The 23,087-nt window shown below is 40.7% G+C and overlaps 1 protein-coding gene across 1 annotated transcript in view; it reads right to left on the minus strand.

The window, feature by feature from the left end:
• The window catches only part of BASP1 (brain abundant membrane attached signal protein 1), a 71,521-nt gene that overhangs the window by 45,357 nt on the left and 3,077 nt on the right, over window positions 1-23,087 (minus strand). The window lies entirely within an intron of this gene.

Raw genomic sequence — 23,087 nt, forward strand, 5'->3', positions numbered from 1 at the left:
CACACTGAAGGCTTAAAGAGTGTCTACAAGACTTAAGAGCATATCCCGAAGTGCTTCAGGCGCTAATGTAGGACTCACACAACTGAGTACCTGGCTGAAACAACAAAACGTAACCTGATTTCTGTGTGGCTTGTTGTATTTTGGTAATATCCTGCCTAATGTCCCTCATATGACTGCTTTAAATATTGTTCTATAAAAGACACGTAGTGTGCTTGTTCAGGAATGGAAATATTCTCTATAGTTAGAGAAAATGGCCTTTATTTCTCATTTTCTATCAAGATGCCATGAGGAAACTCATTCTGAAGCAATACAAGTCAACACTTTGGGCTAAAATGGAAAATGGAAGAAATGTTCCAAAAGAAAAAGGAAACAGTCTGAAAGTTCTGATTTTCAGAACTCCAACTGACCACTTGAGTTAACCTCATTGTGCCAAGAGCATTCCACGCACAGAAACCAAACCCACATATTTTTGGCATGAGAAACTTGGGCTCCAAAAAGTAAATTTTGGAAGTTATAAGCACCTGAAAATAGGTGTTTATAGTTTAAGAGCCTTCTCAGCTGTTTTTATAGCAATGCTATAGGGAAGCTCTTGTACTTAGTCCTTGAGTTGAGAGAAATGGCTGGCTTCATTCCAATATTCAGATTTATTTTTTTTTAAAGTAGCTGTTTCAGCATGGATAGAATAACACTTGTTATATAGAAGAATTAACGCACAAGTCAGTTGTTGATGCCAACAATATCCTTCCAGCAGCGCTTCAGCATTAGTTTGTGGAAACAACAGAGCAACCTAAATGAACTCAGAATTCAACGGAGAACTCTTTATATCCCTCTAATTGGGTGGACACATCAATCTTTGTTAGAGTACCTCACTGGATCATTTCTTGTTTACTGAGGCATATGCTGGAAGATTCCATTGGCATGCCTTCAGGGGTCACTGAGGAGCCTCTTTCATTGAGATTAAAAATGAAGTTGTCTTTAGCGGCTTTTTCATAAACAAGATTTGCAAGATTTGACCCACACCAGACTCACTTTGTTGTGATTTAGAAAGAAATGTTTGTTCTTCCAAAAGAGTGCAGGGGACTGTTCACATCCACGCTAGATTTTGTAGTGACCAGACACTATTAAAGTGGAGTTCTAATAAAAAATTTATATAGAATCTGTTTCTTCCGGTTCTCACAAAAGGCTCCTTTCACCCACCCAACCTTCTTACTATGAAAAGCCATAACAGCCATTTGGGCCTGATCAAAAACCCACTGAAGTCAATAAAAGTCTTTCAATTGATTTCAAGTTTTGAATCAGGCCCTTAAGCATATGTCTACACTGCAGCTGAGAGGTGTCCCAGCCTGGGTAGACAGATTCACACGATCTTAGCTCAAGATAGCACACTAAAAATAGCAGCGTGGACATTGTGGCACAGGCAGCAGCTCAGACTAACCATCTGAGCTCACACCTAAAGGGCATTCACATTGCCTTAATCAAGCAGAATACTGGATTACTCCAGCTGATCACAATCTCCCGAAACATTAGTCGCAAAACTTCAATTTCATCTTAGACCATTATTATTAATAGATTAATATCCGTGACATACAAAATGGAAACAAATATGCTCACCTATACAGTACTTGTCATCTAAATATAAAATTACACTGTACCATTAACATGATTAAGTTCCCTTATTCTTTGGGAGCCAAGCAAAGTGTGTTTTATGGATAGGCAGTACTATCAATTAGTGACTAGCGCCTCAAATGATTTGGAGCCAGAGTCCTAAAACACCAATATATGATATGATAGGATATATGATGATATAACAGTATTGCACATGTGTGAGCCATATTAGAGAACTGGCTCCTGCGAAGTCAGTATTTATATTGGAGATTGAAAATCACTCATGTCATTCATTTATACAAGACCTGTGCACCTGTCCAAGTCTAATATAATGAATGAGCTGGATAGAACGAGACCCCTCCCCTGCAATTTCTCAAGTCAACATATGGATAAAAATTTTAAGTATTCAGGAATTTAAAAGTTCGGACTCATTTTAAAAACTTAGAATGTATAGCCATTTATAGAGAGCTAAGCTCACCAAATCAAAGTATTTAAATAAAATTAGAGAAGACTCATTCAACGTATTTTGCATTACATGTCTATGGACAGTGGAAACATGTGACTAAGAGAACCAGGCAGAGGAAAAGACAGGCAAGTGAAGGAGAAATAGAGCTCAAGAACAGGTTTACAGAGTTGGAAAATGAAGAAGGGGCTCAGCAGGTGGTCACTGAAGGTGGAAGGGCAAGGAAGAAGAGAAGAGCGGGTAGTCCTATCGGAAAAGGGGAAGCGTCAATGGAGACTGCACCAAATATGAGCCCCAGGAGGATACAGCATGGGTTGAAGAGGATTACAAGGGAGAATAGGAATGGAAAGAACTTGCAGCCAGAAGGAACATGGGATAGACCGGAGAATCACACCATCACCAGGAAAAGGCAGGTCTACGTGATCAGGGACTCCTCACTGAGAAGAATGGACAGGCCTGTAACCAAAGCTGATCCAGAGACTAGAAAGGCTGTGCTGTCTTCCAGGTGCTAAGACACAGGATGTGGACCTGAGGTTGAAGAAGATTCTAAAGGGAGCGGGAAAGAATCCACTGATCGTCCTTCATGTGGGAACAAATGATACGGCTAGATTCTCGCTGGAACATATCAAGGGAGACTATGCCAGGCTGGGGAAGACGCTTAAGGAAATCGAGGCTCAGGTGATCTTCAGTGGGATTCTGCCTGTTCCTAGAGAAGGGGAACAAAGGTGTGACAAGATTATGACTTATCAACAGATGACTCAGCTAGTGGTGCTATAAGGAGGGCTTTGGGATATATGGCCACTGGGAGGCATTCATGGACAGAAGACAGTTCTCTCGGGATGGACTTCATCTGAGTAGGGAAGGAAATAGACTTCTAGGATGGAGGCTGGTAGAACTGATTAAGAGAGCTTTAAACTAGGAATTTGGGGGAGAGGGTTGGCAGATGTCCAGGTAATCTCCACACCGGATTTTAACATTGTTTTCTTCCCTCTCAAAGTAAGAAAGGATACAGCCGTGGGTAAGAGAATGGACATAAGGAGGAAGGGCAGTGTGGATACCAGTCTAGTAGGTCATAATGGCTGTAAAATGACCGGGCCTAATCAGGTAAAGAATGTGAGCGAGGCCAAACAGCAAAAATTAAGATATTTGTACACCAATGCGAGGAGCCTCGGTAACAAAATGGAGGAACTAGAGCAGGGGTCAACAACCTTTCAGAAGTGGTGTACCGAGTCTTCATTTATTCACTCTAATTTAAGGTTTTGCGTGTCAGTAATACATCTTAACATTTTTTAGAAGGTCTCTCTTTATAAGTCTATATATTATATAACTAAACTATTGTCATATGTAAAGTAAACAAGGTTTTCAAAATGTTTAAGAAGCTTCATTTAAAATTAAATTAAAATGCTGATCTTACGCTGCCTGCCCACTCAGCCCGCTGCCAGCTTAGGGTTCCATTCACCTAGGCTGGCAGCAGGCTGAGCGGGGCCTGCAGCCAGGAACCCGGCTAGCAAGGGGCCGGCAGCCAGAACCCCAGATCGGCAGTGGGCTGAGCGGCTCAGCCTGCTGACACTCAGCCCGCTGCCGATCTGGGGTTCCGTCCGCCGGCTCCTGCCAGCCAGGATCCCAGCTGCCGGCCCCACTCAGCCCGCTGCTGGTCTGGGATCCTGGCCCTGCCCATATACAGTGGGTACTACCTTCTCCCTGGTTCTAGCCCATTCTCTCTCTCTCTGTCTGCACTGAGCTAAGGGTGGGAGTGCACTGAGCACAGAGCTGGGGGTGAAGGAGCAGGCTGGGGGTTGGGGTGTAGGGTCTGGCCAGGAGCTATAATGAGGGAGGGGGCTCAGGGTTGGGGCAGGAGGTTTGAGGGTGGAGCGCTTACCTGGGCAGCTCCCATTTGGTGCAAGGGGTGCAGGTAGGAATGTGAGTGGGGGTGTTCAGGAGCTCCCATTTGGTGCTCAGGGTGCGGGTGGGAATGTGGGGGGTGCAACAGTCAGGACATGGGGTGTGGGGGGGGCTGGAGTCAGGGCTGGGGGTGTGGGCTGGGGTCGTGGTGGTGTTCCCAGCCCCTTGCCCTGAGAGGCTCATGGCAGGAGGCTGGAGGGGATACACCCTGATTCCACCCGCCGTCCCCATGGCCCCATCCCCATTTCTTCTCCACCTTCTCCCCAAGGCAGGGAGCGCACTGCGGCTCCACTTCTCCCCATCCCCTGCAAGGGCCATCAGCTGATCGGCAGCAGGGAGAGAGAGGAGGAGGGGCAGGAACCCAGCACGCTGGGGGAAGAGGCAGGGGAGCAGGGAGCTTGCCTGCTCTGCAGCAGCAACCGGCAGGACCAAGTTTCTTCACCCTGCCCCAGCGGGGGGGTGGGGAGGCATGTTTTTTAATGGCACGCTGCTGCCTGCCGGGATCCCAGCCTGGGTTCGGCAGCGGGCTGAGCGGGGCCGGTGGCTGGGACTGTCTGGCAGCAGCGTGCCATTAAAAATCGGCTTGCATGCCATCTTTTGCACGTGTGCCACAGGTTGCCAACCCCTGAACTAGGGCTACTGGTGCATGAAGTGAAACCAGATATTATAGGGATAACAGAAACATGGTGGAATAGTAGTCATGACTGGACTACAGATATTGAAGGGTATGTGTTGTTTAGGAAAGACAGAAGGTAAAGGTGGTCGAGTAGCACTGTATATCAGTGATGAGGTAGAGTGTAAAGAAATAAGAAGCGATGGAAGGGATAAGACAGAGTCCGTCTGAGCAAAAATCACATTGGGGAAGAAAACTACTAGAGCCCCCCCTGTGATAGTGGTTGGGGTGTGCTACAGACTGCCAGGATCTAATTTGGATACAGATAGAGCCCTCTTTAATGTTTTTAATGAAGTAAATACTAATGGAAACTGCGTGATCATGGGAGACTAACTTCCCAGATATAGACTGGAGGACAAATGCTAGTAATAATAATAGGGCTCAGATTTTCCTGGAAGTGATAGCTGATGGAGTCCTTCGTCAAGTAGTTGCTGAACCGACTAGAGGGGATGCCATTTTAGATTTGGTTTTGGTGAGTAGTGAGGACCTCATAGAAGAAATGGTTGTAGGGGACAACCTTGGCTCAAGTGATCATGAGCTAATTCAGTTCAAACTGAATGGAAGGATAAACAAAAATAAATCTGCGTCTAGGGTTTGATTTCAAAAGGGCTGACTTTCAAAAATTAAGGAAATTAGTTAGGGAAGTGGATTGAACTGAAGGATTTATGGATCTAAAGGCAGAGGAAGCCTGGGATTACTTCAAGTCAAAGCTGCAGAAGCTATCGGAAGCCTGCATCCCAAGAAAGGGGAAAAAATTCATAGGCAGGAGTTGGAGACCAAGCTGGATGAGCAAGCATCTCGGAGAGGTGATTAAGAAAAAGGAGAAAGCATACAGGGATCGGAAGATGGGAGGGATCAGCAAGGAAAGCTACCTTATTGAGGTCAGAACATGTAGGGTTAAAGTGAGACAGGCTAAAAGTCAAGTAGAATTGGACCTTCCAAAGGGAATTAAAACCAATAGTAAAAGGTTCTATAGTCATATAAATAAGAAGAAGACAAAGAAAGAAGAAGTGGGACCGCTAAACACTGAGGATGGAGTGCAGGTTAAGGATAATCTAGGCATGGCCCAATAGCTAAACAAATACTTTGCCTCAGTCTTTAATGAGGCTAATGAGGATCTTAGGGATAATGGTAGCATGACAAATGGCAATGATTATATGCAGGTAGATATTACCATATCTGAGGAAGAAGCAAAACTCTTAACAGCTTAATGGGATTAAATCTGGGGGCCCAGATAATCTTCATCCAAGAATATTAAAGGAATCGGCACATGAAATTGCAAGCCCATTAGCAAGAATTTTTAATGAATCTGTAAACTCAGGGGTTGTACCATATGTTTGGAGAATTGCTAACATAGTTCCTGTTTTTAAGAAAGGAAAAAATGTGATCAGGGTAACTACAGGCCTGTTAGTTTAACATATGTAGTATGCAAGGTCTTGGAAAAAAATTTGAAGGAGAAAGTAGTTAAGGACATTGAGGTCAATGGTAAATGGGACAAAATACAACATGGTTTTACAAAAGGTAGATCATGCCAAACCAACCTGATCTCCTTCTTTGAGAAAGTAACAGATTTTTTAGACAAAGGAAATGCAGTGGATCTAATTTACCTAGATTTCAGTAAGGCTTTTGATACAGTGCTACATGGAGAATTATTAGTTAAATTGGAAAAGATGGAGATCAATATGAAAATTGAAAGGTGGATAAGGAATTGATTAGAGGGGAGACTACAACGGGTACTACTGAAAGGTGAACTGTCAGCCTGGAGGGAGGTTACCAGTGGAGTTCCTCAGGGATCGGTTTGGGGACCAATCTTTTTATTACTGAGCTCTGCACAAAAAGTAGGAGTGTTCTAATCAAGTTTTCGGATAACACAAAGCTGGGAGGCATTGCCAATTTAGAGAAGGACCAGGATATCATACAGGAGGATCTGGATAACCTTGTAAACTAGAGTAATAGGATGAAATTTAATAGTGAGAAGTGTAAGATTATGCATTTAGGGATTAATAAGAAAAATTTTAGTTAAAAGCTGGGGACGCATCAATTAGAAGTAACGGAGGGGGAGAAGGACCTCGGAGTATTGGTTGACTACAGGATGACTATGAGCAACCCATGTGATATGGCAGTAAAAAAAACTAATGCGGTCTTGGGATGCGTCAGGCAAGGTATTTCCAGTAGAGATAAGGAGGTGTTAGTACCATTATACAAGGCACTGGTGAGACCTCACTGGAATATTATGTGCAGTTCTGGTCTCCCATGTTTAAGAAGGATGAATTCAAACTGGAACAGGTACAGAGAAGGGCTACTAGGATGAGCCGAGGAATGGAAAACCTGTCTTATGAAAGGAGACTCAAGGAGCTTGGCTTGTTTAGCCTAACCAAAAGAAGGCTGAGGGGAGATATGATTGCTCTCTATAAATATATCAGAGGGATAAATACCAGAGAGGGAGAGGAATTATTTAAGCTCAGTACCAATGTGGACACAAGAACAAATGGATATAAACTGGCCATCAGGAAGTTTAGACTTGAAATTAGATGAAGGTTTCTAACCATCAGAGGAGTGAAGTTCTGGAACAGCCTTCCAAGGGAAACAGTGGGGGCAAGACCTATCTGGCTTCAAGATTAAACTCGATAAGTTTATGGAGGAGAAGGTATGATGGGATAACATGATTCTGGCAATTAATTGACCTTTAAGTATTGTGACAGGGACAGACCAGATGGCTACAAGAGAGTGCTTGAAGGCAGATATATTAGCCCCAGGTTATGTAGGTCCCTTTTTCCAGGGTAAGGTAACAGGGAAGCTTCCAGAACAATCAGGAACTTTCTGGAAACAATTCAGGCAGACAGGCTGATTAGAACACCTGCAGCCAATCAAGAAGCTGCCAGAATCAATTAAGACAGGCAGGCTAATCAGGGCACCTGGATTTTTAAAAAAAGGAGCTCACTTCAGTTTGTGGTGCGCATAAGGAGCTGGGAGTGAGAGGATGTGCTGCTGGAGGACTGAGGAGTACAAGCATTAACAGACCTCAGGAGGAAGGTCTTGTGGTGAGGATAAAGAAGGTGTTGGGTGGAGGGCAAAGGGAAGTAGCCCAGGGAATTGTAGCTGTTGTGCAGCTGTTCCAGAAGGCACTCGAGACAGCTGCAGTCCACAAGGCCTTGGGCTGGAACCCGAGATAGAGGGCAGGCCCAGGTTCCCCCCAAACCTCCCAACTCCTGACCCAACACAGGAGCTTCCACCAGAGGTGAAGGTCTCTGAGCTGGTCCCTGACCCACTTGGTGGATCAGCAGAAACTGCGGGGATTGTTCTTACTCTTTTTTCTCCATGCTGGCCAGTGATGAGGTTATCTGAGTGAATGGCAGATTTAAGCCATGAAAGTGGCCAAACTGAGGGCTGCCATAAATCTCTGAGTAAAGCAAAATCCACCAATAAGCGCAGGACCCACCAAGGTAGAGGAGGAACTTTTTCACACTATTGATGGTAAATACGCCCATGGCCTGTGATGGTATGTTAAATGGGGTGGGATCTGAGTTACTACAGAGAAATCTTTTCTGGGTATCTGGCTGGTGAATCTTGCCCACGTGCTCAGGGTTCAGGTGATTGCCATATTTGGGGTTGGGAAGGAATTATCCTCCAGGGCAGAATGGAAGAGACTTTGGGGTTTTTTGCCTTCCTCTGCAGCATAGGGCACCGGTCACTTGCTGGAGGATTCTCTGCACCTTGAAGTCTTTAAACCATGATTTGAGGACTTCAATAGCTCAGACATAGGTGAGACGTTTATTGCAGGAGTGGCTGGGTGAGATTCTGTGGCCTGCATTGTGCAGGAGGTCAGACTAGATGATCATAATGGTCCCTTCTGACCTTAATATCTATGAAAAACACTCTCAGCTGGATTCTGTACAGTACTTATTTATTCAATTTAAACAACTGAATAAAGACATTCAATAGTCTGTATTATGCAGCCGTTTTTAGTATTGAAACATTGATACTCATTTTAATGACTAAAGAAAATGAATGGACAATGGCCTAAATTTACTAGGCTAGGATATTTCCAACTGTTGTCCAGCTTTCACTCATTGTTTGGAATAGGAAGGCTTTCTCCTAATTGGTTTCTCAAAAATTACAGCTGTAGTAATATTTTTTTAAAATCTAGTCTCTGTACATATGTAGAAGATATCTAGCACTGGGCGTCATTGTAGGGTAGATATGACTGATGAGTTAGTACAAGAGATGGCCATGTAATTGTTTGATTAGCCTCATAAAAGAGTAGAACGTTTCACAAGGGTAGGAGTATTGCCTCAGTGCCATGGCCAGACTTCAGTTTAGGTAACTACATCCTGCCTAGCTAATGTTCTTCACTTCTCTTCTTGAGAGAGATTTGCATGATGTTGCTGGACCAAAATGGCTATTTTAGGGGTGGCCGTGGGATACCTGAATTTATCTAGGACCGATTCTAGAAATGCTTCTAAGCAGGGTGAATCAAAACTACTCATGTTGCTAAGACCTATGCTTAATAATATTTGCAAGATCAGACATATCTTTATTAAAAGTTTTGGAATCTTTCATAACGCATAAGATTTATGTAGACTAAGGAGTATGTTACATTATTTGGTTCATCTATGTTGTGTTTGTTATGTAACAACACACAAAGATAGTGATTTTTTTAATTCAAATATTTTAATGTTAATTTATTGATCACTGATATTGTTTAGTTTTATCAAGCAGTATATTTTATACTTTGAATAAGCTAGTATCTATTGGAAACCCAGAATTACGGCAGATAAGCAAGTTCTATACCTCACCTTCTAAAACAAGTTATCGATTGACTCTTACAAATTTGGTCTTTGAAACCTCAGTGCACTCTTGATAAGTCAATGGCAGAGCTGATCAAAACAGCTTTCTAAAAAAAATGCAGGTATTTTGAAATCATTTTCATTGTGTTAGTCTTTGTAACAGAACTTTTTTTACTGAAAGTTTTCATTTATTGGTTTTAATTTGCAAAATAAGTTTTGGGTTTGTGTCTTTTTTTTTAAAGTGAAATGTTTTTCAGAAATTCCACAATGTAATGAAGATGCACTAAACATCACAAAGTCTTTTCAAAATTAATTTTTTAAACACCAATTTGGAAAAAAAGAAATGAAAGTTTTTGATAAAAAGCTTTATAATTTTTTTAAGGTCACATTTTTCAAAAAACACTGAGTCCAGAAAAGAATTAAACAACAGACCCCCCCCAAAAAAAAAAAGTCCTATAAGCTCTAGAAACAGAGTGAAATTCTGGCCACAGACCTTTTTTTTTTTTTCTTTTGGGGGCGGGGGAGAAGAGGAGCAGGATTTTACCCCATGTTTTGTCATTTACTTAAACTGAACAAGTATCAAATCCTTAGCTAAACATACACAGTATAGTTAAGGATACACCTACAGATTTTATTGGAAAAACATCTTCTGAGTGTGTTCAGCTTGCTATTTTCAAACATTCATAGTATTTTTGAAGAGGGAGTGGGGGAAAATATATGCTTGGATAGGAATTTGATTTACAAATCCAAGCAAAGCCATTAGCCTTTAAAACTGTCATTGCCAAGTTTCAAATCTCAAGCTTTTTTGGCTATAGTCCTGTTAATAAATTAAATAAATAAAATTAAATAAATAGTTAAATTTAAAATAAGTATTTTTATATCACTACTGCACTCAAAACAGTTAATGGGATTTTACACAAATTTGCCTCCCTCAAAAATCCCCCATTTAATTAGGGAACAAGTATGGAAGACTTGGGGCTATCAGGGAAGTCACCAAATACCCACTAGAATTATTCAATTTTAAAATAATTCACAGTATAGTCATTGTGGCAATTTCTCTTATTCCATAACCTTTCGTACTGCTGGGCTCTCTTGGTTTTCCACAAATCCTCAAACAGCACTCATTAGCCCTTAAGGATTGTGCAGTATTGCAAGTTTCAAGGCCTTGCATCCCAAAGCCCCCACGAAGATGGAACTCTGGAAAGTGGCTAGTCACATCATGCTGGAAAGTGGAGACAATTTTTCCCTCTCAACTGCTGCAGATGAAAGTACATTTTAATCCTTCAGTACAAACTTCAGGGTTGATTCTAAAGTTCATGTTTATTTTTATTGGCCTGTCTCTTGGCAGAAAAGGCTTTGGTAGGGGCACACCAATTATGTCAAATATATTTGGGTTATACAGGTCAGATGTTTCCTATGACAAACCAGTGCTGCTTAGCTCTGGAGTTTAATCTTCAGCATTCACATAATACTTTGGGGGGAAATGCAGATATTTTCTAGGGCATGTTAACTCTGAATTAAATTCTGACAAGCATTTTTAGCACTTCATCCTACACTCCTGTTGCTTGTGCCACAGCTCTCCAGTAGCACTTACTAAAACCTGATTGGACTTCTTATGACAGTTCATCCCAGGCCACACCATTTGCTGCACCACTGCTCAGGCCAGCACATGGACAGATGGGTGGCTGCTGTTAGAACTGTGCTACTAACTCATTTTTCAGTTTACTGGCAGTTCTGGAAGTTGGGCGGAAGGTGGGGGAGTTGGGCGGAATGGCAGGAGAACCTGCAATCAAATATTTTCAGAATTTAAGCAAATCAAAGCGTTTGGGGGAAATTTTTCTGTTTGGCATTTTTCCCCCTTTTAAATAAAAAGGTGCCGGACTGACAAGGAAATTTAGGAACCCCTGGCATTCACACAATGGTGCCCCCATTATACCCTATCATCCCTATGTGGAAAACCCAGGTTTGAATCTCCACTCTGGAGGAAGGACTTGAACTCAGGTGCAACCTAGGGCAGCCCTGAGGCTAATCTAACTCATATCCCTGCTCCAATGGCCCCTGTGCAGAAGTCTATTGCAGGGATGCAGGATTACCCTGCCCATAGCCGCTCCTCCCCTGCTATACACTCCTCTTCCTTCAATACACACCACCATCACCTCTGTTCCTAGTATAGAGGCCCCCTGCACTGGGGTATTTGAGGAGAAGAGGTTTATGCGTGCCATACAGCCCCTTTATACCCGTTATATCGGCCTTCAACTCTAATACTAGGAAGTGACTGTGTGGTCATAGTGCAGGAAACCCTTGACGTAATTGCATTGCTACAGATGCGTGTCCTCTAGAGATAAAAGGAGCCAACCTTCTGCTGTCAATGAGACTTTTGACCCTAACTTCAATGGAATCGGTATTGGACTACTCTATTAGTTTTTCTTTGACTTTGCATTTAGTGTACTGGAATAAATGAAGGCCCATGAACAGAGCTAGTATATTTGAACCTACTAGAGACTGTCCTGCTACAAGTTATTGTAGGAACCTTTTGTGCATAGAATCAATACATTAGAATAAATATTGTGGGGGAGGGAGAAGAGAAAGATTAACAGGAGTCAGTGTGTTGGATGAAGATAAGCAAGTTTCTTTTTCTTTAGCTTTATTGCAAGTGTCTGTATATTGTGGTTACAAACAAACAAACGAATATATTTTGTACTCATCAGATCAGTACTGAGCATGCCCAGTGACTATTTCAGACAGTTTCTTTCCATTCATCCGAAATTCAACTGTAGCTGCGAGACCTTATTTTGATTTTATTTGCACTTGTTTATACTGGTGTAACTCAACTGGCTTCAATGGAAATAGTTCTGATTTACAATGGCATAAATAAGATCGGGTCAAGCCCAAAGCGTCTTCGATTTCTCTCCCCTGGCCCCAGACACACATACATATGGATCTAAATGCAATCTTTACAGTCAAATTAGTAGCCCTAATATAATGGGAGTAATTCTCTCACAGCTCTTTTGTGTATGGGTCAGAGACTAGACACAGCTTAATATTTTCGTTGTTAGAAACTGGCATATAGGTGAACACTTCCCACCTCCAGTGAAACTAAGACATTGGCATATACACAAGAATCTTTGCTTTCTTACACCATGTGAATCCTGTAAATATTTAAGAGTATGCTGCAAATTTCCAGTAAGTAAACAAAGGCAGGCATGGAAGTTAAATAAATATCAGGTCTACTTCAGGGACAAAAAATTTTGAATTTGTGTCAATTGTGTAGTGCTGTGCAGCTGCAGCCTGGTTAGCCTGTGGTATGCAACTGGGAATATCACTTAGATACATAGATATTAAGGTCAGAAGGGACCATTATGATCATCTAGTCTGACCTCCTGCACAATGCAGGCCACAGAATCTCACCCACCCACTTCAGCCATTTACCTGCACAGAAAACAAGACTGTGCGATGGGGTTTGTTTTGCCCAGCATTGAGCCTATTCAAACAATTTAAAAACACAAACGGGGGATTTCTTTAGTCTTGGCCAAAACCTGTACAAGGCTCAAATCTTCAAATCTTCAAAGGACACTTAATTTTGACCAACCATGTGTTCCAAATCTTTGTGTATCATTTAATTCTCTTGTTGCTCTGTGACCATCCCAAGAATACATTTCCGCAGCCTATAGATTAGGCTACAGTGTATGCTACTGTTGCCCTTTCAAGTCAACACTGCACATGTGTACAATACTAGACTTCATTTTGGGGTCCAATGTATGATGGCGTAAAAATTTTTAACGGTACTTAAGTGACTTGAGACACTAAGTTCCATTGATTTGAAATGAGACTTAGGGGCTTAAGTGCCTCAGGAACTTTTGAAAATTTTACCGATGGTCATTCAATTTGTAAAGTTAATTTGCTTCCCCCACGCTTTCTTCAGTTATGCCTGAAGTTCTGTGAACATTAGAGCAAGATGATAACTCAAAAGTTCTCAAACAACAAAGTCACTCGTGTGTTTGCATCAGACACATCTGCATGCTCATGCTTTAGGACAACACTTCTGCTTCATGTGGCTTGTGACCCATCACAAGTAAGTAACACATTTGGAATATTAAATAGCAAAAACAAGCCAGAGGAATCCTCCGCTGCTCATTTTGGACAGGTTTAAGATCCCTTTGCACTTTCCTGGTGGTGCAAACAGCATCAGCAAAGCAGAGTTTCTGGGCCATCACAGGGGAATGTCTATATCCCACCAAGAGAGTTTATAAATCAAATTTAAAGATAATTTTGAATTACTTGAACTCTCTCACAAATTACTCTCTACCTTTCGCACTGCCTTACACCCCGTATTAATCAGTTACATTTGATTAAATTAATGTGGGAGGGGAACAGAATGTACCTCAGATTTGGAGCTTAACCTGTTCTGCGCAGAGCCCACACTAGGAAGTCTTAAGGCTGCATGCATACTCTCAAATGATGGAAGCCATAATATCAGTCAGTAATTGGCAATACAATTATTTGCCAGTTTCTCCACCCAGAGAACAGGGAAAAATACCTACCAGCTTTTGTAAAGCACTTTTACAAGAAGTGCTAGATGCAAATTGTTCTTTTTATTATTAAAAACAGAACAATATTTAAGATAAAAGTGACACACTTGTATTTCTGGCAAACGTGCAGTAAAATTAGCTAGGAAGTGTTCTAAACCTTGATATTTAACGTTGACAACTTAGTCTCTTAGGAACTGCAGATGGATTTAACTAGCTGGGGAGCGAGTTAAAGTAGTCCAGAATCACACGATTATATTTAACTGCCTCCCCAGCTAATTAAATCAGGAACCAGAATCACAAAGCTGGTTTAATTAAAGTTTGCCAGAGCATTTACAGTATTTCTTTTTTAATTGTTAACCATCAGGTTTACTATATGATGCAAGTATTCAAATCAACATTGCTACTGACCCTCTTATTTACCACAGCAGACAATGCCAAGCATGCTGGACCAAGTGCTAAGCTTGGGAACAATCGCATTGAAGCCAACATGGCTGCAAGATTGTAACTGAAATCAAAATTTCGCCTTCTATCTTCAGTTTATTTATCTCAATGAGAAGTAGCTGGGAAATGTTTACTGTAGAAGTTTGACATCATGAATTAATTTGGCCCAAGCACGGCATTTGTCTAGACAGCATTCATAATGAATTCTCATAGCAGTCATGCGAATGTCACCCACCATCTGTAGATGCTGTACTCTAATCAGGCATGATGGCAGTTTCAAGCAGTTAAAACAAATCCAAAGAAAGTGTGCTACCTGCTTTAGTGCAAGCAATATGAGGCCAACAGGATGGAGCCCCTTACCTAATAGCCACCCTGAACAAGCCTGCCAAACAACCCACACCCATTGTAATATGATGTCGGTTCCCACTACACAGGCACTTTGGAAGGCAATTGCCATTCATCGTGATATAGTTTAATTGCACTAATTCAGAGATTTGTTTAATACACCACAAGAATCACAGAGGTCTGATTGTTCTGGAAATTAGAAAGTGTCGGTATAGGCAAGCCTCCACACACAGCTTTTCATTGAGGCATGAGCCAGTTACCCTTAAAAACCAAAATTAGTTTTAGTAAGGGAAGGGAAAAAAAATCAAAATGCAGCTCCCTGAACATCTTCAACCCGTAAGGATTACCCACAATTAACATGTCCTCAAATTCTAAAAGTTAGAGATACAGAAACTTTTATGCTGATTGAAGGGGTGAGAGATTTCTACATTTTGTTAGAAGTGTTAGCTTGCTCTTAAATGGAATTTAAAGCATTTAAGTTGACAATATCGTAACCTAGAGAATTTTGAGTTAGAAGTTACGCGCACACGCTTTCATACTATGATCTAACAACTCTTGCTTAGAGAGTTTAGAATGGAAATGAAATTAAAGTTAAGAATTAAGGTTCCATAAATTAACAGCTCTCATCCCATATCCCTGCCTGTCACACGGAGATACAAGTATATTAATGTTAGACAAGAAAAGCTATCCATTTTGTTTACTATAAACAACAACATCTTAATACATTCTACACAACCGCTGGCTGCCGTCTCCTCCTTCCAACCCTTGTGGGGAGACAGTAAAACTTGAGCCTATTTTGGCACCATGTGGTTCTTTCATTTGTAGCAAGTGCGTCAAATGAACAGGAAAAGCTCCACAAGCCCAGCTCTGCAAGTGTTGAAAGAACTCTGAAGTGGTCAACAGAGCCAGACAAACTTTTATTTAGCAAAATTTTTTTTAAAGCAGATTTGGTGACATTAAATATTTCATGAATTCATTTAAGTTTCACAGAATTGTTCATTTAAAAAAAATCCAATTTTTTTCACTTTGACATTTTCAAAACTAAACACATTTTGATTTTTGGTATGAAACAACTTTTCATTCTGAATTTTGGTTTAATTTTTTTTTAAAGTTTTTTTAAAAAAAAGCTTGAAAAAGTTTTCATTTTGAGCTGAACAAAATGTTTTTTTCAAACACAAAATGAATTTCTCAACTTTTCAATTTGCCAAAAATTTTCAAAATGTTTGTGTTCAGTCTGTCCCAGAACAAATTGTTTTGGATTTTTTGAAATTGCCAACAAACTTGAAAAAAATCAGTTATTCACTCTACTCTTGTGATCACTATGGTGTGTGTAGACTTTGGGAAGGAATGCTGTCGATGAAATCAGAGTATCTTGTAACATCTGTGGCGATCAGCACCTTGCACAGGGAGCCACAGGATGGGCTGCACCAGCAGGCATTGTAAGCTCAGCCAGCAAAGCCTGCAACCTTACCACTCAGAGGCGATCAGTTTCTTTCACAGCTGCTGTTGGGCATGTTGATAAAATGTCTGCTGTAAGCTCCTTAAACAAGAGCTACTTAGTTTTATGAAGTTTAGAGAGCAGGGTACACATTCCTGAAGAATGTATAGTTGCTAGAGACTTCATGAAGCTCTTTATTATTAGTAGTAACTCCAAGATTAACCACCCAGCCTTTTCAAATGTTTTAAAAAGTCATGGCCACCTAGGTTTTATTGAAGACCAATGAATATTTTATATAAAAATTCATTGGTCTTCATATGTACAAAAACATCACCATTCTGCCACAAAGTCTATGGTAGTTGGGTGGGTGGGAAGACCAAGGCATATCACCACAGAACAATTTTTTTTGAAGCATGAAAAATGTCTTTACACTGGCACACACTTTGCCTAAGACGTTATCCTTTAACTAGGAGGAAGCCTGAGCTTTCATGCCAAAGAGAGCTTTTTACAGAAAGTTTGGGGAAGCTGCTGAAGGAAACAATTCTATTATCAGCCTATGGAGACGCTGCCATGGTTCCCCAGTGTATTTCTTTCCTGGAGTTCCTCTAGATTGCAATCCTCTAAAAGGACAGGAACTCAGCGTTCTTTGGGGAAATTTTTTTCTTCCTTTGGGGGGCATGACTAGAGGGCTATTCAGTTTGTTAGCCCACATAACCAACTTTATTCCCAAATAGCCGTGGAGGAACATGTAATATAAACTCCACTCCACTCCCTTCCCCCTAACTTTTGAGCTGCTTCCACATATTGGCTCCAAACAGAGGGGAACATTTGCGCCCAAGTCTAACTCCACAATGCTCTTATAGCAGCTATACAAGAAAGACCTTACAAAAATACCTGGAGATTTTTGTGCTTGGCTATATTGCTTGGTTATAGTACTATTACAAGAGAAGTTCACACAAAGAAATACCTTTAAATGTTATGCAGCAATGTTTGAGCACTTAGAAACAAGCTACCAACTGCGGGAAGTGACCTTCACCACAAGAGCTTTAGATGTTATGCCTTAAAGGACTCTGTCAATACTGTACACTGTTCAACAAAGTTTGAGTTGCTATGAGGAACTCTGCACTTCTCTTTCCATAACTATCAATAGTTTGTTTATATATGCGTTTGTCAGGGACTGACTCATTTAGAGAAGAGCATTGACAGCTGAACTTTCAATCACTTAATAATTACTCAAAGGCCTATGAAAAAAACTACTGTGCTGTTCATTTTCTGGAGCTATTCTAGTGACTTTGTTCAATGTTCTATGAATTCTATGGGGGAACAGGATAGCTCAGTGGTTTGAGCATTGGCCTGCTAAACCCAGGGTTGTGAGTTCAATCCTTGAGGGGGCTATTTAGGGAATCTGGGGGAAAAACTGGCAATTGGTCCTGCTTTGAGCAGGAGGTTAGACTAAATGACCTCCTGAGGTCCCTTCCAACCCTGATATTCTATGACTACATTTTTATTCTATGAATAGAATCTCTTGAGCACCTTCTAGTGAACTACAATACTGTCTGGGCCTGCCAGCAATTACTGACATCAGTTCTGGAAAATATATTGTTCATTGGGACCCTGCAATTAAGGTGGGGCAGCTGGGCTTAAAATTGGATCTTCTGGTTTTCTATACTGAGATGATAGGATGTTCCTCAACTCCAGCATCCTAAGAAGCAAGAGATAGCATTTACAGGAAGGCCCTCTACATAAGAATTAATTAAACCGGTAAAGTAATGTATTCACACAAGCTACATTCCAGGTTGTTTGTGGGTGAGCCTACTGAGATCTCTATACTGTAAATTGCCCCTTTAATATGGAAGAAATCTTTCTGGAGGTAGGAATGTGGAGTGAGAAGGGGACCAGACCCCCCGGACTCTCATATCCACAGGAAGGACTATACCAGATCCATAGAGATAAGTCATCTACATGGATAACTTGTATCTCCAAGCTGCTCAGCTGCACGCTCTTCATTCAACATGGCTTTGGCAGTGCCATGCTGCCATTGGCTGGGCCCCCCGAAGGTGCTCAGTAGAACCCATGGACTGGATGCAGAGTGTGTTAATGCTATTAACAGCTGCATTAAATCTGACCCCAAAATCTAGCCAGTCCAAAGAGAACATGGAATGTGACCAGTGACCTGCTCTTTACTGCCCCAAGACCTCTCTCCACAAACCTAGTCAAGCAGCTTCTGCGCAGAATCATAGAAGGGCTTCTGCAATGTGCCAGGGAAAGAGAGAATGCCACAAGGCAGCACTACACCACATCACCACCCTTTCAGCATTGGTAGTGAAGAAACCCATAAAAGGACAATCCCGGCCAAAGTTACTGCATGCACACTGCAAATGATTGGTCAGCAGCATGCTCCCATCTCCATTCTCCCTCTTAGGTTATGGTAGAGACTAAGTAGCTGTATAAAGATACAGGATCTTTATTTCCAGTCTTTGAAGCAAAACAGAAAATGCGTCCCAGTAAGCTGGCAGACATGAAGAGAAAAAGCAGAGATCCACAGGAAACTGTAGCCCATGCCCCAGCCAGGCACATATTCCCAGCCGTGGCAGCATGGGCCATGCCTACTCTGAGTGCGTGCACAGAACTGATGCTGCTCTAAGTAGGACGCCCTTACCCTGCCAGCTTCAGTCTGCACAAGAGCCATACTGTTAGAGCATCTATTAACTAGGTCGTCCCCATTTACCTCAGTCACATTAGGAAAAGGCAAGAATACCAGAGGGACTGCTTTCCCCTCTGCACATTCTCTCCTTCCTCCCTATCCAGTGTAATTTTGCTCCCCTCAGAACAAGCATGAAGCAAATAAGTCACTCAGAGCAGTAATCAACTAACACACACATTTGGCAATAGTTGCATACATTTTCCTGTCAACAAAACAAAAACAAAAAAAATTGCTTTGAGGTATTTGTGGGCAATTCCTCAGTACATCAAGCATTTGCCCAGTAAACCCCTTAATAACAATAGTGAATGGGGCTTTGTCCTCTCTCCATTGGTGAATGTCCATTGCCAGTTCAGTAGCAATTTATACTGTCGTGCTTTCTCTCACAATTATACACTTCTCTGCTTTGAGGAAGTGTTAATATATCTCAGAGTTTGAAAAAGTATGCCTCTTGCACTCCTGGGTATCTGGGACAGACGAGGTGGATCTGGGTGCTGCAATTTGGTTTCAGTCTCTGACATGCTGGCTACCCATTCGTAATGCTCTGCACTTCTACCTCCCAGTTGATGATCAAATTCTGCATATTTACTAAGTAGTCCGATACTAAGGAGAGATCTGTAGCAGCCCTGTTATCGTTAGTCTGTTGTGTCTGTAGATTTGTTTTGTTTCCCCTCTGTGCCCCGTAGCCATTTTAGCTTTGTCTAGAAGGCGATCACATATTGCACCTTGCTATTTGAACACTAATTTGATTCTCAACTGGTCAGTAATTCCAACATATAATGTTGAACACAGGCCCCTATTTCTACATTTTCATCAAGGCACCAATTAAATAAAACGAAGAGTTACAACTGTCAATTTAGAATTTTTTGTGAAAGTATAAGGCCTTACGCAACCAGGAGAGTCCTCCCTTTGAGTATTTTACGGTTTACTTAAATGTAACTTGGATATTAGTCACTGAATTTACTACTTTCACATAAGGCAACTTCTATTTTTCACTTAGTGCTGATGGCACATGTTTTTGCCATTAAAATGAATCCTTGTTAAGGAAGCTTTACAGGATTTATATTGTAGCCACTTGACTTTTGCCAGTAGTTGAGAGTCATGCTTCAATGGAGCATTATAGTACCTTCTATTCAGAGCAAGTAAAGTCACTATAGTTGTTATTCTAACACATTATCAGTAATTATTCTGTAATGAAATACCTGTAGAATGAGGGAAGAGGGGATGTGAAAATCTGATTATCCTATACATTTAAAAGTTTCAGTGTTAGTGCTGAGTCCCTTGAGACTATGCCTATAATTAATTAATATTGAAACTCCCTTGGCCAGAGCCCATGGTATGCAGCACCAAATGAGTGCTGTTCTCTGAATAGCTAGAGGAGAAATTCACATACAGTTAGTTACAATTACATAGAGTTAGTTACAAAAGGATATCCAGCTTCCTATGTGGTGGACACAACTAAAATGAAAAATCCCAGGATCAGCAGAATAGCCTCACATAAACCATGTGACACTTATGTTTCCATCCTAAAGTTCAAACTATGTAGCATATAAGTGATAGTGCCATATGGCTTTCAGTTATAGTGAGGGTACACAGCAGTCTGCAGCCTAGAAGAAAGTTGGATAATATATGTATGCAAGCTAGCTAGATCCATTTTACAGAGCAGCGTATCAAACAGATCAAAAGACAGTACTTAGACAAGAAGGCCAATCTAAGTCAGAAGGATTTTGTTATTAAAACTGTTTCCCAAGAATTAAAGTCCATTAAATCATATTTGAGGTAGGAATTACTACACATCTTGCTCTCAGGCAAATTCTGACTATGTCAGATATTGAAAATTATATCTATTGATGTGCTGAACCTGGGGGAAGGGGGCAATTCTCAAAATCTACCAAATCACACTACTAGACAAATATATGAATAGAGACACATTTTCCAAATATAATCAGTTTCCATTTTAAAAATTGTTATGAGTTTTACATCAGAAAACCAACATCTACATGTTTGTACTAACCAAATTTCTCCATTTTGAAATAAGATGCTTAGTTGGCATCACTATTTTGAACCAGAAAGTTATGATTAGCAAGATGCTAAAATGCTGTAGGGTAGAGATGAATCTTAAGTTCTTTTCATTCTCCATAAGAAACATTTTAAATATTTTGTCTTGAAAGTATTTCCTAATTCATTAAGCTTCCATTATGTTGCATATGGTTTCTATTTTCAGGGCTTTAATGCTTTCAGGAATTACTTCTTTGACTTCTCTGGTTGTTGCCTCACTCGTATTCACACTGATTTGTTGGCTTATTCCTGGTCAGAGTCTCCCCCTTATTCTGTTTCTTAAACTCTGGTCAAGGAAGAAACTATTTCAACACATCTACACTTTGGAACTGTCTTGGTCCTTTATGGTCCTCCTCTCTCTCTTCTTTGTGCAGGGAAGGGAAGACAGAACGACCTTGAAAAAACTAGGTAGTCATCACTTCTTTGTATTTGAACAATTAGTACGGCCATTTTCTTGCTTGGAAAACTAAGATCTAGCCTTTAGATTTAGAATGTATAGAAGAAATTACAGTAGTAACTAGAGACCTAAACCAAGATCCAGCTTCCCAAGGCCAAATGGATGCCCAAGAACGAATATGGATTTAGGAGCCTATCTTAACTCTTCTTCAAAATATAGCTTTCCTGATTAATTATGTAATATGAACACTGATGTTTCTAATAAACCTGAGCAACTAGCATTCTGTACATCTCAAGGAATCTTGTCTGATAAGACCAGTAAAGCCAAGATCATTGCATCAGTTACCAGAGTAGTCTCCAGTATATTAAAGAATCTAAGCCATTTGGTGCTGCAGTTCATTTTTAGATGTTACTTCTCACATATTATTTAATTTACTAATGCGTATTTTTATTAATGCCTATAAATATATACAAACATACATACATCTGCAATAAGACTGGATACAAGAACAAATATTCTAAGTAAGTCAAAAGATTCAGCATCCAAAGAGCAATGAAACTACACTGATCAAAAGATATCCTACACATCTACATTGCACCTATGAAATGCAAATTTGATTAGTGTATGTTAGTCTTAACCGTATAAATAGTTGATAACTGTTTCATCAGCTGATTTAGCCACTAAGCCGGAAGTAATCTTGCTAAAGACAAAGATAAATTGAGATAGGGAAGTTCTGCGGAAAGGTTTTTGTAATACTGGTATTTTCAGTAAAGAATTGGCCAGTAAAAATGGTTGTTTTACAGTCACAGAACAGTACTTTTCAGACTAAAAGTTGTCCAGCATGCAGAACTGTTGCAAGATTTCAGGGCTAGTTGTATTTGGGGAAAATCCACAAATGGAAGACAGGACAAATACATGAAGCATTAGTTGGATACTACAATTTATTCCAGTAGCTTCATGTTTAAAGGTGATATACACAAATATTTTCATAGAGATTTAGGAAGGTTCAAAATTCATAAGGCATGCATGCTCCTTATGTAATTTCAGAGTTACATTTTCAAGGTGTGGGGGAGGATAAAAACTGAAAGCTTCATTTCAGAAATAGTTAACAGGGATAACATATCACTTAACTTATTTGTTGGCACATTTGTTTAAACAAAACACTTTTAAACCCCCGAGGAAAACAAGCAAAAGCAAAAAAAAAAAAAAAATACTGCACACAAAATACAGAACTGAATAGTCTCATGTTTTAGCCTAGATTTTATTTTAATGGGATTAAATTATGATATTCTCAGGGGTTCAGCTAGATACAAAAATGCTGTGTGGTGTGCAGTTCTAGCAGCAATGTACTAACAAATTCTCTGAATTACACAATCAGCTGTTTTATACATTAACGCACACCAAGAGAAGGAACCACCATGATTTTCCCGTCTCTGCATGGTGGGGGGTGTGTTTGTTTTTTTCCCCCAGACCATGGAATGTAGCTAACATTCTCCCTCTGAAACCGACACCCCTCCATACACACACTGCTCATTCCCTAATCCAGCAGGGAGGAAGATCAGAACGTCAAGCATCTCCTTGATAGGAAGTTCCAGTTCTGTACGAAACCATGGAGCGACAGGAAATGCAAGAACCTTTGTTCCTTTTCTCCCTCCCTATTCCCAGCTCCTTTGAAAGCCAGTTGTATTAATTCGTTATTACTATTGTATTTTCCTCCCTCCTCCTCCCACTCTATATTAAGCACCAGA

The sequence above is a fragment of the Eretmochelys imbricata genome, chromosome 2 (genome assembly GCF_965152235.1).
Source record: "Eretmochelys imbricata isolate rEreImb1 chromosome 2, rEreImb1.hap1, whole genome shotgun sequence".
NCBI lineage: Eukaryota > Metazoa > Chordata > Testudines > Cheloniidae > Eretmochelys > Eretmochelys imbricata.